Source organism: Megascapheus bottae, chromosome 6 (assembly GCF_031878675.1).
Source record: "Megascapheus bottae isolate mThoBot1 chromosome 6, mThoBot2.hap1, whole genome shotgun sequence".
Lineage (NCBI taxonomy): Eukaryota > Metazoa > Chordata > Mammalia > Rodentia > Geomyidae > Megascapheus > Megascapheus bottae.
In genome coordinates this window covers 79,073,388-79,089,400 of record NC_143514.1, presented here as the reverse complement: position 1 = coordinate 79,089,400, position 16,013 = coordinate 79,073,388, and the positions used below count along the sequence as shown (strand labels likewise).

Sequence of the window (16,013 nt, the reverse complement as noted above, 5' to 3'; positions counted from 1 at the left end):
AAAGCCCCACAGCTGGCAGTCAAGCCTCCTGGACAGGAACCTGTAAGGGCCAAACATGTACCAGGCTTTTCACAGAAAGAAATCCCTATTTTTTTTTCATGGAAACTTAAAGATGTCCAAGGTGATGAGACACATTGAGAACAAATGCCTTTGAAACAGTTTTTTAAGTGCTCTTTCTTTGTATACCAAATGTCACATCTATTTTTTAAACAATAAAATGGCTTCACCAAAGTGCATACCTGAGTTTGTGTTTGTGAGATGGTTGTAGCGGGTGGTGGCCTGGTCTGTGCTGTGTGCCCTTGGGGGTGAGGACAGGGGTCATGGAGCAGGGACATGGTGGGTGCTGGACAGTGCAGGTGTTTCTGGAAGGCAGCTGTGGTCTGGCTGCACCAGAGCTGCAGAGGCCAGCGTCCTAGATCCCAAGCTACCTAAAAAGTCACCCCAAAAGGAACGTGTAAGAGTACCCCAGGAGATGTCAGAGGGACATTTTTTTAAAGCAACCTGCCCATCCAGAAGGGAGGAGCTCCAGACACAGACCACAAAGTTATGGGGTTGGAGACGAGGAGGGGGCATGCCTACCCCCCAAGGCTTCAAGGGAGAAGGGAAAGACCCATACAGTAAGCGTGCCGAGCCAGGGGCTGCAGTGTATCCTGGACTGTCCCCTCCAGCTGGGAGACCCAGGAATGGAGCCGGTCCTCACAGCTCGGTGGCTTCAGCCTCTGTGCCCATGACTTTCTGGGGTTCTGCTGTCCTCAGGCATAGCAAGAGGCTCACTGCCTCCCCCAAGACTGGGGTCCCAGTGGTGGGGGTCCCATCCACCTTGGGAGAGCCTGGAGGGTTCTGATGTCAGGCTTAATGTCTGGCTTGGGCTGGGCAGTGGAGAAGGCCAGTCTATCCACACTGTGGCTCCTGTGGCTCAAATCTCAGTGGCTCCAAGGACACTGGTAGGAACAACCCTGTCTCTCCAGACTCAGACTTGAGGATGAGGCAGCATGGAGCCGTGAGCAGCATCTTAACCCCGCTCCCCCCCCATGTGGAGGAAAGCAGAGCCCCAGGAGTGCCCGGAGTCCCAGGACCCCTTCCAATGTGGCTAAAGGCCTTTCACTGTAACAGGTGCTTAAATGACTTAACCCCTCTGTGCCTCCTCTTGGAGAGTGCTAGAAGCTTTGTCAGGTCTTTGGAAAAGGTCCAGCGAAACTGTCGGGTCCCAGGAGAAGGTGGCTTCTGAGCTCCATCTCCTGTGCCAGGTCAAGATTCTATCAGGCCAGACTGTAATTAGCTAGTAGGACCAGAGCTCTACAACTTGATTTTCTTATTACTTAAATGGAACCATCTCCTTAAGCTAGTGTTTGAAAACCAGGGACAGATAAAAGGACAGGAGAGGAAAAACTGTGAAAACAGCATAGGAGATGCTGATAGAAATAAGTGGAAGATGAGAAAGGCTGACCTGCTCCCTTCCCTTCTTCTCCACCTTCACCCAATTGCCTGAGACAAGGTTGCAGACTGTTAGAGTCTTACTGGGTTTTGTGTCTGAATGTTCACCATTTGCTGCGTTATTCAGGATCCTTTTGGTTGCAAGAGGCAGAAACTCAACTCAAAGTAGATTTTTGTTGTTGTTGTTGTTTTTAGGGGAGCTCCTGGGCTGGAGAGGTGGTGGCTCTAGTGATTGAATTAATCAGGCTACAACTTTAAGTTCAGTTCTTTAATTCTGATGAATTGCTAGACTTGGTAAATGCATCCTGAGGGTGCCCAGTTAAAATATAGATTTCAGATAAGGAAGAAATCAAACTTTCTCATAAGTCAGTCCCAGGCTAGATTTGGAACTCACTTATACTAAAACATATTTGTGGTCTATTTGCTGAGAACTAGTTACTGTTTATCAGAAATCAGCTGTGCCCCAGGGTCCTGTATCTCCTTTGGCAATCCTTCTGCTGTCCACAAGCTGCCTTTTCCCGGAAGGAAAGATGGTTGTGAGCAGCTTCCAACATCTCCATGGCCCAAGACGCCAGAGGAAAAGAGCAGTGGCGCCGTGGCTCTGGCTGCATGCAGTGTCCTGGAGGACCTCGTGGGTCCAGCTGGTGGCCATGCTGACAGCATTAGGAGATGCCTGGGCAGCGTGTCACTTCCTCTCCCTCATCAGTCTCCTGCTTGCCTAGCTGATTCTTGGACAGGAGAGGCTGTGTTTTCATCTGTCAAGCACTGAGCTGGCCTCAAGGCTCCCACTCTGCTCAGGTTCCATCCCCAATCCTCTCTGCATGGAGTTCTGGGGAGGCCAGATTCAAAATCCATCGCTGGATGGGGCTGCGGTCAAAGGTGGGTTCCTGCTGGGCCTGGACTCACTGTATCCACCCCATGGGAAGGCACCTGAGAGAGGGCCACACCTTTGCTAAATGTCTCCTGGTCCATAGGAATGAGAACAGGCGGGTTCTTTTCTTTGTTGGTGCCAATACTGGGGCATGAACTCAGGGCCTAGGTACTGTTTCTTAGCTTTACCACTCAAGGCTTGACCACTTGAACCACAGTGTCATGTTGGCTTTCTTTTGTGGCTAATTGGAGGTAAGTCTCACAGACTTTCTTATCTAGGCTGGCTTTGAACTACAATCCTCAAGTCTCAGCCTCCTGAGTTATAGGCATGAGCCACTAGCATCTAGCTCAAGAGCTTCCTCCTCCTCCTCCTCCTCCTCCTCCTCCTCCTCCTCCTCCTCCTCTTCGGCAGTCTGTGCACAGGAGAATTTGCAGAGAGAATCTGTTGTTCTCAGGCGTGGCAGGAGTGAGGACTCAGGACAGCAGGGCTCTGGATGCTTCTACTGGGGGATGGTGAGGGAGTTAGGATGGGTCTCCAAGCCTGGGGAGGGGGAAGCCTTGATTAAAGAGTCCAGAGCCGGATACCAGTGGCTCACACCTGTACTCCTATCTATTCAGGAGGCTGAAATTTGAGGATCGCAGTTTGAAGCCAATGTGGGGAGACAAATCCGAGAGACTCTTTTTCTACTTAACCAGCAAAAAAGCCAAAAGTGGAGCTGTGGCTCAAGTGGTAGAGCACCAGCCTTGAGTGAAAACGAGTGAGAACGTGAGAACTTCAAGCTCAGTACTGGCACACACACACACACACCCACACACACACACACACACACACACACACACTTCAGTGGCATGGGCTAACTTCATATCACCCTACATGAAGTGTGCCTGCCAAGTGCGATGCTTGGTCCTATCCTAACCTAGGAAGCAAGACACAGGAGGACCTGCCCCAGGGCTCCTGTGAGATCCGAGCCTTCTCACAGTGCTCTGTCTACTGTGGAGGTGGCCAGCCCTGGGCATGGCCTGCCCAGCATTGCCTGAGTGACCATGCCTGCCCTTAACAGCACCCTAGCCCGCCACCAGGCACAGTTTCTCCCAGGTCCCTTGCTGTGGCTCCTATGTCCTCATGAGCTGCTCGGGGCACCAGGTGTGACTCTGCCCAACTGCAGAAGGACCTTGTGCCCCATCACGGAGCTGGGCACAGAGACTGGTGGAGGCCCAGACGTGGAAGCCCAGGCTGACATGCCAGAGCTGGCCCTGGCTCTGGGGATCCATCCCAGGGGCTCCTGGGAGCTTTCCTGCAGCCATCGCTGGAGGCCAGTCCACGGGCCAGTGCCCCTGCCTGAGTGGTCCTGGTGGGAGCAAGGCCCAGAGGCCGGAGGAGCCCAGGGTCAGATAGCCATTGATGTCCTGAAGGAGTCTTCTAGAATGCCAAGTAAACCCACCAGCTGAGCAGAAAAGAAACAGACCTCACACTTAAAACCAGATGTCAGCCTCTCCCCTGAGTCTGCCCCAGGAGATGGGAGTCACCCCTCCCCACACATCTGTCCCCCTCTCTCCTCTCTCCTTTCCCTTTCCCCTCCCCCTTTCCTCCTTTGTCTCTCTGTCCTTGTTGCCAATAGGGTCAGCCTCCATCCAGCGACACAACAGACCCTCTGCCAAGGAAGCAACTTCTTAGCTGGTACCTAAAAATATTGACTGGCGTGTTTTCTTTAAATAGAAAGGAGTCGCCTCACTCTACCCCAGGCCTCCTGGGCTCCTGGGATCTTGGCCAGACTCAGAGGCCCCTATACAGAGCTCAAGAGAGAGAACACATCAGGAAAGAAAAGTCTGACCAGGAGCAGACTGTTTATATAATCTAAACGTGCCTAGCTACAGAAGACTTATATGTGACAAAGGGAAAATAATGACGATATAATAATAATAAAAAAAAGTCTGGCAGGCCTTACCTTACTTAAGTGATTGGAGTTTTGAGGGAGAAAAACCCTTAGTGATTTTCCTGCCAGAGTGGAACCCAAGCCCAGGGAGGGATGATGTACAAGATGACTGACAGGTAATCTTCTAAAGGCTTGCTTCTGTAGACCTTAGCCGTGCCCCCCACCTGTGGACACCCACATGTGGAAGCAATGGGGGCCCAGGGGTCCTGAACTTCAGCACCAAGAGGCAGATCAGAGGTGCAGATGAGTGACTCACTGTGCAGCCATTGTGAACCCCCAGACTTGGGCACCCACATTCATGAGGCCACGCTGCCTTTCTGAGACTCACCTGCACAGTAATCATCAAAAATACCAGACTCCCTGCTGGTGGCTCTTCAATTAACCACTCAACAACTGGAAGTCACACTGTGGCTCAAAGTGGTAGAGGGGCTAGCCTGGCACAAAAGAGCTCAAGATGGCACCCAGGACCTCAGTTCAAGCCTCACAAAACTAGATTCCTTAGTGGCTTCTACTGGCTCATATCTATAATCCTAGGTCCTCAGGATACTGAGATTGGAAAACCTCAGGTTATCTCCAATAAACCAGGAAAAAGCTGGAAGTAGAGCTGGGGCTCGAGGGACAGAGTATTTGCCTTGAGCAAAAAAGCCAAGTTGAGGTGATAGGCTCTGAGTTCAAGTCCTAAGTTTGCTTGGAGTCAGTAGCCCAGAGATTTTTACAAACATTTCTGCTTCCAGTCTTGGAGTTCAATTCAAAAGCCTTAAGGATCATTTTGTCAGAGGCTTGAGCAAGACAGTTAGTTCTGCATGCCTTGGTTTCTCTATTTGGCCATCATAAGTATCTCTGAATTTCTCCCCCACCTTGCCCCACAGTGCTGGCATCAGATGCCCCTGTGGTTTGGGGGCTGCATAGCCTGGGTTCCAGCAGGGCAGGGGGAACATGCCGGCCCCCTCCTGCCCGCCTCTGGGAAGGAGGCCCCTAAAGTAACTTCTAGAATGTGAGAACATGCAGTTCTTTCCACATGGGGAAAAGGGGAGCAGGGAGGCCCAGGGACACGCTGGCCTTGTCTTCAAGGTCCTGGGTGAACTGTAACCAGGGCTGGCTGGTCTGCACCCTGAGCTGGCCCAGCAGGGCTGATGTAATTAGGGCAGAGACCAGGACACGCTGTGAGGGAATGAGAGAAGAGAATTTCATGGCTGGGTCTGTCTCTGACACCTCCAGCAGGACAAATAGGACCGACACTTCTCCCTACAGTGCAGGAGGCAAACGCTGATCTATCCTTTTCCAGATTAATGCCACCCTCTATGGCATGATCTGGGGACATCAACCTACAGATCACGCCTGTAATCCTAGCTACTTGGGAAGCTGGAATAAGAGGACTGATATTTCAAGTCAGTCCAGGCAAGAAAGCCTGAGACTTGTCTCAGTTAATCACCAAAAGCTGGAGGTGAACCTTCGGCTTAAGTAGCAGAGCTCTAACCGCAAGCGAGGAAGCTTAGGGATAACACCCAGGCCCAGAGTTCAAGCCCAGAACAGGCACAAATCAACCAAACAAACAAAAATCAAAGAAACACAAGGACCACTCTAGGGTGGTGGCTGTATATGGACCCCTCCTCCCATCCCTTTTGTCTCTTGGAGACTAAGCTTGCTCACATGATATCTACATTCATTCAACAAATATTGACTGAAGACTCAGTCATGAGGCATTTTTTGGCCATGAGTTCTTTTGGCATCCATGGCTCAGGCAGGGACTTGAAATGTATGTGAATGCTAGGGCTTTTCTTCCTGGCCATTCCTTCTCCCACTATTGCTGGGAGAAGGGTTTCCCTAAAGCTTTTGCTATCCCAGGACCCAAGCCCTTGGTGCTGGACTGCTTAGAGTCCATGCCTGCAGGGACCAACTGACCTCCAGTCACCAGACAAAAGGGTAAAAGTAAATGATTGTGCCACTAAATTCATTCTCTCTGATGGAAGCATAAAACTCCCATATATATATATACATATATATGTATATATATGTATATATCACATTTTTCTTGATCCATTCATCTACCGAGGGGCATCTAGGTTGGTTCTATATCTTAGCAATGGTAAATAATGCTGCAATGAACATGGTTGTGGTGGTAGCTTTACTATGGCCTTTTTTGGTGGTCATTTGGGTAAATGCCTAGGAGTAGGACTGCTAGGTCATAGGGGAACTCTATGTTTAGTCTTTTGAGGAACCTCTATACTGCTTTCCAGAGTGGTTGAACTAGTTTACATTCCCATCAACAATGTCATAGCATTCCCTTTTGGCCATATCCACACCCAGATACAGAAACAAGAGATTGTGATTTGTTTCTTTGTTTTCAGTTTATAATGTTCTATGTGATATTATTTCTTTTTTTCTTTCTTTTTCCCCCTTTGGTTTATCCCCTATTGTCACTGTTTTTTATTTTGGTACCCTCTGTCTTATATATACAGTTATCAGATTTGGGGAAGGGAAGGGAAGTAACGAAGTGGTGAGAAAGGACAATCCAATATCGATACAAGACACTATGCTGGAAATGAACTTTACAACTTAGGGGGAGGAAGGGGGTTGTGGGGGGGCTAAGGAGAGAAAACAAGGTAGGTAGTGATGATGTTTGACAAGAAGTATGCTCATTATCTTATATAACTGTAACCCCTCTGATAGCCTTACAACAAAATAAAGTAAACTTAGAAAAAAAAGGCAGAGTTTTGGGGTAGTTTGTTATGTGGCTCTGACTGACTGATACAGGATCTACGATGTACCTTGGGGACAGTGGGGAGACAGCACAGCCCCTCATGAACTGCACCCTTTGGAGAGATGAGAATGAGCCTGAGATCAGTGGGGGAGCCAGGAGAGGGGTGCTGTAGCCATGATAACCAAGTTGGGAAGGATGGGTGCTGGGAGACAGAGTAGGAGCAGGGCCTATCAGAGAGGCAGGGAAGGAGGGGAAATCTCAGCAGAGAGACTTGGGGCCACTGTCATGGCAGAAAGGAGAAGGGAAAGTGAAGGAGGCAAAGGGTAGGAGAAGAATGGCAGAGCCAATGGAGGCGGGAGGTGGTTCCAGATGTGGCTGGGAGGGATGAGTGTGAGATAAGGCCTTACAAGTAGGCTAAGGTTTATGAACTCAAGGCCCAGAGCCCTGGCGCCTGCCTCCAATCTCTTCTGCTCAGGAATAAGAGAACAGAGGATGTAGTTTGTAGCTAGCTTAAGCAAAAAGCAAACAAGCAAAAAAGACTCCATTTCAACATAAGAGGCTGGGTGTGGTGGTGCAAGCCCTGTTAACATAAGAAGTGTTTAAGTAGGAGGAGCCCAGTGAGATTGGCCCTAGGGGAATAAACAGGAGCATAAGACTCTGAGTTCAAATACGGATGCCACTACCAAAAGAACATGATTCTAGACTCTGAGATGCAAAGTCTGCAAGCCAAGGATTATTTCCATTGCTGAGGGGGAAGCAGGTAAGAGGCAGGTGGGTGAAGAGGTCAGTGGCTGGGAATGTGAAAGGCCATGGTGGTTGCCTGTGGCAAACAAGGTCAAGGTCAAGGTATCTCTCAGAGGCTGTAGAGGAGGAGCCATGCTTATGGCCTCTAGCTCCTGACGCTGGATGCCAATTTGCTGCTCTTTGCCTCTGGTCTCTGCCTCTCTTCTTGTCCACCCTGTGTGTGTCCGAATCACCCTCCTCTTACATTGGATCCCACCTTGACCCTGGTTCAGAATGACCTTGTCTTGGGGGGGCTGGGCCCAGGCAAGGCCCACACCCTTCCCCCTATATGCTGCCCAACCCCTTGTCACACTCTCCACATTGCACAGCCACTCCTTGGAGCTGACTCTCCTCATTTCCTGGTTGTCAAAGGGAAGGCCCAGACTTGCACCAGTTTTCTGCTTGGTTATTGTTCTTCTGGGGCCTAGGAAGGTAGCACTTTGCTCTGCCATAGGGCTTATTTGAGTTTCTGGTTCAGAATGTCTTTGGGTTCAAGTCCCAGCTCTTCCACTTACTGGCTGGGTGACTCTGGACATGCTAGCTCTGCAATCACCTTAATGTCCCAGATTCTCATCATAAAATGGAGACTTTCACAGCCCCACATGAGCACGGGAGACTCACATGTGAACGCACATCTAAGGCACAGAGCAAATTGCTTGGCACATTAGCAAATGTCAGCTTTGAAAATCATGGCTGGGCGCTGGTAGCTCACGCCTGTAATCCTAGCTGCTCAAGAGGCTGAGATCTGAGGATCATAGTTCAAAGGCAGCCTGGGTAGGAAAGTCTGTGAGACTCGTATCTCCAGTTAACTAACTAAAAAGCACCAGATTTGATCCAAGAAGCTCAGAAACAGTTCCCAGGCCCTGAGTTCAATCCCCAGTGTACATGCACACACACACACACACACACACACACACACACACACACACACACACACACACAGAAATTAATTAACTCTTTTTTCTTCCACCCACATTTCCCATGGAGGCAAAGATAGAGGGCATGCCTCAGGAAAAAGATATCCTTTCCACCAACTGCCATTACCAAGTTCCCAGCCAGAATATTCTAGGCCCTGTGTGAAGGACTACAGGACTGATGATCTGTGCTCTTACCTAAGGCAGAACAGGAGCTATTTAGTCTCATTCTCCAACTCAGTGCTGCTGGCTCCATCCTGTGGAACAAGCACCAGGAAGCTCCCAGCACAGAGCCGGCTCATTAGAGCAGCTGGGCCCTGGGTGAGATGTGGGTGGAGCTCCGAGGCTGGATCTGTGGGTCTGGACCAAGCGAAACACTCCTGTGGTAGGCTGGGGGAGGGGGGAGATGAAACTCTCACTTTTGGAGGGGAATGACATGTCATTTGGGACAGAACGGTGACCTTTCTAGATTCTTTATATAGAGTCTTAAAGTTCTGAACAGAATACAGGTTATTTTTCCCCCAGCCCTCTAGAGACCACAGAACAAACATATGTACAACAATCCTTTATTCTCCATTTTGTATGAAATGACCCCATTTATAGCTCGCCAACAGTTTGTCAAAGAGATGGAAATTCTCTAAGGCCAGGACCCTGGTCTGCTTGTTTACTACTTTCCAGTATACAGAACTACACAATACATATTCATGAAGCTCGCTTAGAGCTGAGAGACCAAAGGAATACGTACATTAAGGGGGCTTTCTCACCTCTGTTTTCTCTTCCCTCTCATTTTCTCCTCTTCCTCCTCCCCCTCTTCTTCCTCCTCCTCCTTCTTTCTTCCCTTTTATTTTGGTTGTTTTTCACATAGGATCTTGAGTTTTTCCCAGAGCCATCCTCAGACTATGATCCTCCTCTTGATGCTTCCCTCATAGCTAGGAGCATAGGTGTATACTACCACATCTAACTATTGGTTGAGATGGGATATTGCAAACCCACAACCTCCCTTCTCCTCCCCCCACCTCCGGGTCACATATACACCGGGTTGATCTCAAACTACTATCCTCCAGGCAGCCAACTCTGGAGTAACTGGGATTGCAGATGTGTATCATTTTAACAGAATTTTATTATGCTATTGAAGATGCTGTCCCATAGGGGAAATATCCTGAAGAACTAACAAAAAATATCTACTGAAGGCCTAAGACAAGCACTAGGACTTTAGCTTGCTCATTATTCTTTCACTGGAAATGTTCTTAAACAACTTTGTAATTACTGCCACAAGATTATCTCTCTTACTAATTTCATCTTAAATCCAGAAGAACTCTTCCCAAACCTGATTACTACCCAAGTCTCAGGCCAAAAGCCACCAAACCTCATTATTTATTTATGATTAACAATGTCTGATAGAGCTGTACTGCAATATCACATATGGCCAGCAGGTGTCACTGTCTCATAACATGTGATCCAGTATAAATCATTCCATCCAAATCTATAAAATGAATAAACGTAATTTATAACTGCAACAAGATCGAAACCTTCAGTCTTACTTCAAGAGGTAGATATAGCTTTCTAGACATGTATAATGGACCCATATTTTATTAATGTGCTCCTGTATTCCTTTCTTTCTTGTGGAATTTGTCACAATTCCTCAGAATCCTTTGATTTCATTCTAACACACAATTCCCAACACATGTTGTGTTCAGTTACTGTTTTGTTCAATGCTCATCAATCTTTCCTCATCGCTTGGCAAACATGGAGAACAATCAATTATATAGATAAAAATACTGAGTCTCTACAGACTAAGAACTTTTTTTTTTTTTTAAACCTGAGCACTGGTGGCTCACACCTATAATCCTAGCTACTCAGGAGGCTGACATCTGAGTATCATCATTCTAAGCCAGAACAGGCAGGAAAGTCCATGAGTCTCTTAGCTCCAATAAACTACTCAGAAAAAGCCAGAAGTAGTACTGTGGCTCAAGTAGTAGAGTGCTAGCCTTAGCACAAAGAGGCTCAGGGAGACCACCTAGGCCCTGAGTTAAAGCCCTAGAACCAGGAAAAAGAAAAGATAATACAGCATGGAGGACTTGTGGTTTGTATTATGCTTATTTAGTTCCAAATTCTCTAATCATTCATTCCCAGGAGTAAAAATTTCAGAAAAGATGTGAGCCTCTATCTCTGGGAGGGCAGAATTCTCCCCTAAGGGTCACTGTATCCAAAACGTCTAGTCTAGATAAGAAGAAAAGACGTTTATGTTGATTTGCTCCCTAATCACTTATCCTTATCAATTTTGTGAGTCAGAGTAACTGCATCTGGAGAAGAGGGTAGAGTGGGGTGGGGGCGTAGGGGGCAGCTGGAAGCCCAGAGTCATTTCCTTCCTATTCTGTGGGACACAGATCCTTGATTTCAGATCTGAGTCAGACTTCTGGTGTTTACCAACTAGTGCTAAGACCCTGTTTATCAGCAGTCATGACAATATCGTAAGATTATCTATCTTTTTTAACAAATAATAGTATCAGCAGTAATAGGAGTTTATGCCTAATATGGCCTTCGGGATTGATTGCCTACTATCGTAGGAGCCATAGCTGTCACTGCTGTGGTGTGGAGCTCCCCAACAGCCAGCCCACATGCTAGAGTCCTGGAGAAGAGGGTACCCCACTTCCTATACATTCTTCAGGAAATTGGGGCCAGAAGGACTCAAGAAACACGACTGGATCAGAACTGATGGTTCAAGGTTAATGTCGTAGGTGCTGGAGGAATCAATCCCTTTAACTGGGAACTTCCTCTGTCAGAGCCCTCATATAAAAGGGGGGGCGGGGTCTTGAAGCCCAGGCAAACAGGCCCTACCATTCTAATCATGGCCTGTGCTTGTTTTGCCCTAGAAACACTCTCCTCTTCCAAGAGGCCAGGCTGCAACAACCACAGGTTGGTGGCATGTCCCCCAATACCATAGCTGTTCTCTGATTGCCAAGGGCCCACAGGAAGCCACAAGTTCTTTGAAATGTGAAGCAGCGCTGAGTTGCCAGCCAGACTGCTCTTTGGGTCTAGACAGTCACAGGTGAGGTCTGCATCTCGCCAGTCCGCAGCAGTCTGTGAAGCATCTGTGTTAGCCTGGCTTGAGAATGGAAGGAAAGTCCTGTGCAGTACAGACATGCGAGAAGACGTCAGACTTCCATGTCTAACAGCCCGGCTGGGTTCCAGGCTCTGCTACATTGGCCTTTAGTGGCTGTTTCATCTTTACTATGAGCACAGGAGTGTCTGCCCAGCCCTGCCAGCTTATAGTAGAGATCTGTGGAGATGACACACAGTGAACAGTAGGCAACAGAAGGGGATTTCACTCTTAAAACAGTGGTATCCTTAAACATACATAATCTCCTCAGTCCTAAGGGGCTGCTCTGGTAAGGAGGGGCTAGAAAATTCTTTTAATAAATCAGAACCTCAGGACACCTGGGAAATCCTCATAGCTGGGACCCTTTCTGGCAGTTGTTCATTCATTCATTCATTCAAGCAAGCCTGGTGTGGTGATAAAAGCCTGTAATGCCAGCACTGGGGAGATTATGACCGCAGGAAGATTGCAAATCTCAAACCTGGGTCACACAGCAAGGTGAACTCTGTCTCTGCCCCCCCCCTCTCTCTACACACACACACACATACACTCACACACACAGACACATACACACACATACACTCACACACACACATACACTCACACACATACACACATACAATCACACACACACAGACACACACTCACACACACAGACACACACATACACACACACATTCTCAGACTTGCAGTCACTCTCACACTCAGATCCATTCAAGCACACACACACACACAGACACACACAGACACACATACACATACACATACATACTCACACACATACACACACATACATTCTCGGACTTGCATTCACTCTCACACTCAGACCTATTCAAGCACACTCACACACACAGACACACACATACACACAGACACACACACATACGCACATACATTCTCAGACTTGCATTCACTCTCACACTCAGATCCATTCAAGCATACACACACACACAGACACACACATACATTCTCGGACTTGCATTCACTCTCACACTCAGACCCATTCAAGCACACACACCCCTTTCCGGGAGCCAAGACATCCCTAAACCTGGGCCCGCTGTGCACCGTGGATGCTAGGAAGCCCCGACCGTGGGAGTCCCGGAGACCTGAGACCCCATTACCTGCGGGCGAGCATCCGCTTACTCTGGTCCCTCAGCAGTTCAGAGCTTTAAACTGCTGGGCTTCCCATCGGCTCCCCGTGTTGTTTAAGTAAATGATCCTCGACCTCCTTTCCGGGGCCTGGCACTGCTGCGGCCCCTCTAGTTGCTGCTAGCTAGGCCTTAGGCCCGGTGGTGCCTCAGCGAGCCCCAGCGGGGCGGAGGCCACGGGCTGGCCACGCCTGGGCCGTGGCTGGTACACCGGGGCCGGGAGGCGGGGCCGGGAGGTGGGGCGGGGCCGAGAGACACGTGACGCCCGCCGCCGCGCGGCCCGCTTGTGGGCGGGGCCTGCGCGGTGGGAGGCGGGCGGAGCCGGCGGGGCCTGTGGGCGTGGTCGCGGGCGGGGCGGGGCCTGCGGTGGGCGGGGCGGCCGGGCCCGCCCACGGCGCGTTAGGCTTTTTTTCACTTTAAAGCCGTCCGTTGCTTTTTCTTCCCCGCATAGAAGTCGCGCTCGGGCGGCCCGCGCGCTCGCAGCTGCAGCCAGGCTCCAGGCGCTGGCGCCGGGGCCGCGGGGAGGAGGCGACTTCGCTCCCTGCGGTGGGCGCGGCCCGGGGCGCCCAGAACCTACAGGGTCTCGGAGAGCGGCGGCCTTCCCGGGCGCGGTAGGCAGCGCCGGACACCGACGACCCGGTGGGTGGGCGCGCGCGGCCGGGCGCGGCGAGGGGACCGGGGGGGGGCACGGACGCGGGTCCGCCACGGCGGGCGGCGGGCGGGCGCGGGGCGGCGCCCGGGGCACCGCGCGGGGCCGCGGCCGGTCCGCGGGGGCCAGTGTCCCGGGAGGGGGCCGGGCGCCTCCCGGCTCCCGCCGCGCCGCGCGTCGAGGTGTCCGGTCCCACCTGCGGGGCGACGCGGGCCGAGGGTCCGGGCCCGGGTCCCGGCGGCCCCACGCGTCTGGGGCTGAGCCTCGGCGGCCGCAGACGGAGATGAGGGCCTGGGGTGGTCGGCGGCACCTCTCGGTGCCCAGCGCCCGGACCCGCGTTCCCGAGGCCGTCCCGGGCCGCGGCGCGGGCGGACCCCGGCCCCGCCGCCTTGGGCGGCCGGACCGGGCCCGGCCAACTTAGTTTCGCTTTTCCGCTAGTCTGGACCGGGCTCGCCGCGCGGCCCGCCCGGTCGCCGGTCCCCGCCCGACCGCAGCGCCTTCTCCGGAGCCCCGGGAGACACCGCCGGCGGCGCCACCCGCCCCGCCGGCGGCTCCGGGCAAGACGGAGCGGAGGGAGAGGCGAGGGTCATGTCAGGAAATGGATGAAAACGGAAAAACCGGAGCGCCGGAGCCCGTGGGTGGAATCGCCGGGCCGGGCAGCCGGGCCTGGGGTGTGTGCGGGCGCCCGGCGACCGTCCTGGCCAAGATGGAGTGGATGGAGGCAGATGTGCCCGGAAGTTGTGTGCGCGTGTGGTTGTGTGTGTGGATGCTGCCCGTGTCTGGACACCCTGGGGGCTTGTGCGGGGTCCGTGCCTTCGTGGTGGGCGTGCTGTCAGTGTGAACCGGAGGCTCTCGCTTGTTTCTGGAGTGGGGGGAGGGGACTTGTTGGACCACCAGCCATCACTGCCCACGGAAGCCCCTGCAGTGCCAGCCCAGGTGGGGGGGGCAGGCTCCTCCCCCCACGCTGAAAACCAACTACAGATTGTTGGTGAGTTGGCAGGGGCTGCTTCCTGAGTGAGTAATATTTAATTAAACTCTCCAGCCAGTAGCATCAGAAACTGCTCATGAGCTGAGTTTTAACAGGTGTTCTTGGTGAGAGCGCCATTCCAGTGACTAAAGCTTGGTGACCCTGGAAGTGGGGGGTGGGGGGAGGCAGCTGGGAAAGGCTTTCATCCCTGCTTGTTGAGTGTGAGAAGAGTAGGAAGCCAAGAAGGGAGCAGGGTTGGCTTCTCAGTTCTTGAACCTTCCTAACCACCAGTTATGAGAGAGGCATTAGATGAAGCATTTGATTGCCCAGATGGAAAGGAGTCATGGAGTCTGTGAAGCAACTGGGCATCTAGCTAAGCCTACCCTTCCTGGGTGAGATGATGCCCAGAGGCGGTGTGCGACTTACTTCAACTGCAAAGACAGGGCAGTGGACCAGGACTTGCAAGTCCTGCTGTTGGTTTCCTGTCCTGGCACTGCAGTTATGGGCCAGGCAGCTGCAAAGTGATGGGCTGGATTAGATCATTTGAAGCTCTCCCTACCCCTCCCCACCTTCTCCTCCTGCTCCTGCTCTCTGCATTTTTATTCTACTCAGTAGGTAGAGTGTGTGTGTGTGTAAGAGATGTAACACTTTTACAGATTTTTCCCTTTTTCTTTTTGGTTTCAAGGTCTTGCACTTTCTAGGCAGGTTCTCAATCACTGAAGACATTGCCATGCTTTCCTTTTTTATTTTGTGCCAGTAGCAGGACTTAAACTTGGGGCGCCTTATGCTCTCACGTGGCTCTTTTGCACTGTACCACTTGAGTCACACACTTCCATTTCCAGCTTTTTGCTGGTGACCGGAAACTAGAATCTTTGGAAATTTTCTGCCTAGGTTAGCTTTGAACTGCAGTCCTCAGATCAGATCTCCACCTAAGTAGCTAGGATTGCAGGCATGAGCCACCAGGCCTGGCTCAAGTTGCTTGCTCAGCTTGGCTGTCACCTTAGAAGCAGTAGTGCCTTGAGCCACAACAGGAAAGAAGCCAGAGGCAGGCTTCAACAAGGACAGTGTCTTTCAGGGTCTGGCACTCCCCAGGGCTCCAGTGATGTCACTTTGGATCTAGGCAAGGCTGCATTCTTGGGCTGCTCCAGTGCACCAGGACTCCCCAGGGCTGCTGCATAAAACTCTTTCCCTTGGAATCAGCCGAGATGTTTGATTTTTCCCTGCTTGTGAGGACAGCGTGCAGCTCTCTGAGGCTAATGTGTGTGGAGTGTGCTCTGTGTTGCACCTGCACCTGGATGGGAATTCGCCTGCAATGCGTTTTGCAAATTCTCTGATTCTTAGGGTGTTCACCAGCTTAGTCTGGCAATTGGGCACCAATTCTTATCAAGAAATAGGATGTGGCTGTTGTGTATGAATCAATATATCTTTTGTTCTGAATTGTATCAGACAAAAGCATGGGGCTGGGGTGGGTGTCTCCATCTTCCCAGCCCAGAGGGACACAGGCCTGCCATTCCCC

General features: G+C 51.2%; 1 protein-coding gene across 2 annotated transcripts in view; it reads left to right on the top strand.

Moving 5' to 3' along the window:
* The first annotated feature begins 13,315 nt into the window (after positions 1-13,315).
* Positions 13,316-16,013, top strand: part of Spsb1 (splA/ryanodine receptor domain and SOCS box containing 1) — a 56,795-nt gene continuing 54,097 nt past the window's right edge. Inside the window, exon 1 of one of the 2 annotated variants that reach the window (XM_090335891.1) lies at positions 13,316-13,492. The gene's annotated coding sequence lies outside the window, so the exon portion shown is untranslated. Of the gene's footprint in view, positions 13,521-16,013 lie in introns of both variants that reach the window. The other variant, XM_090335887.1, reaches the window with a different exon arrangement.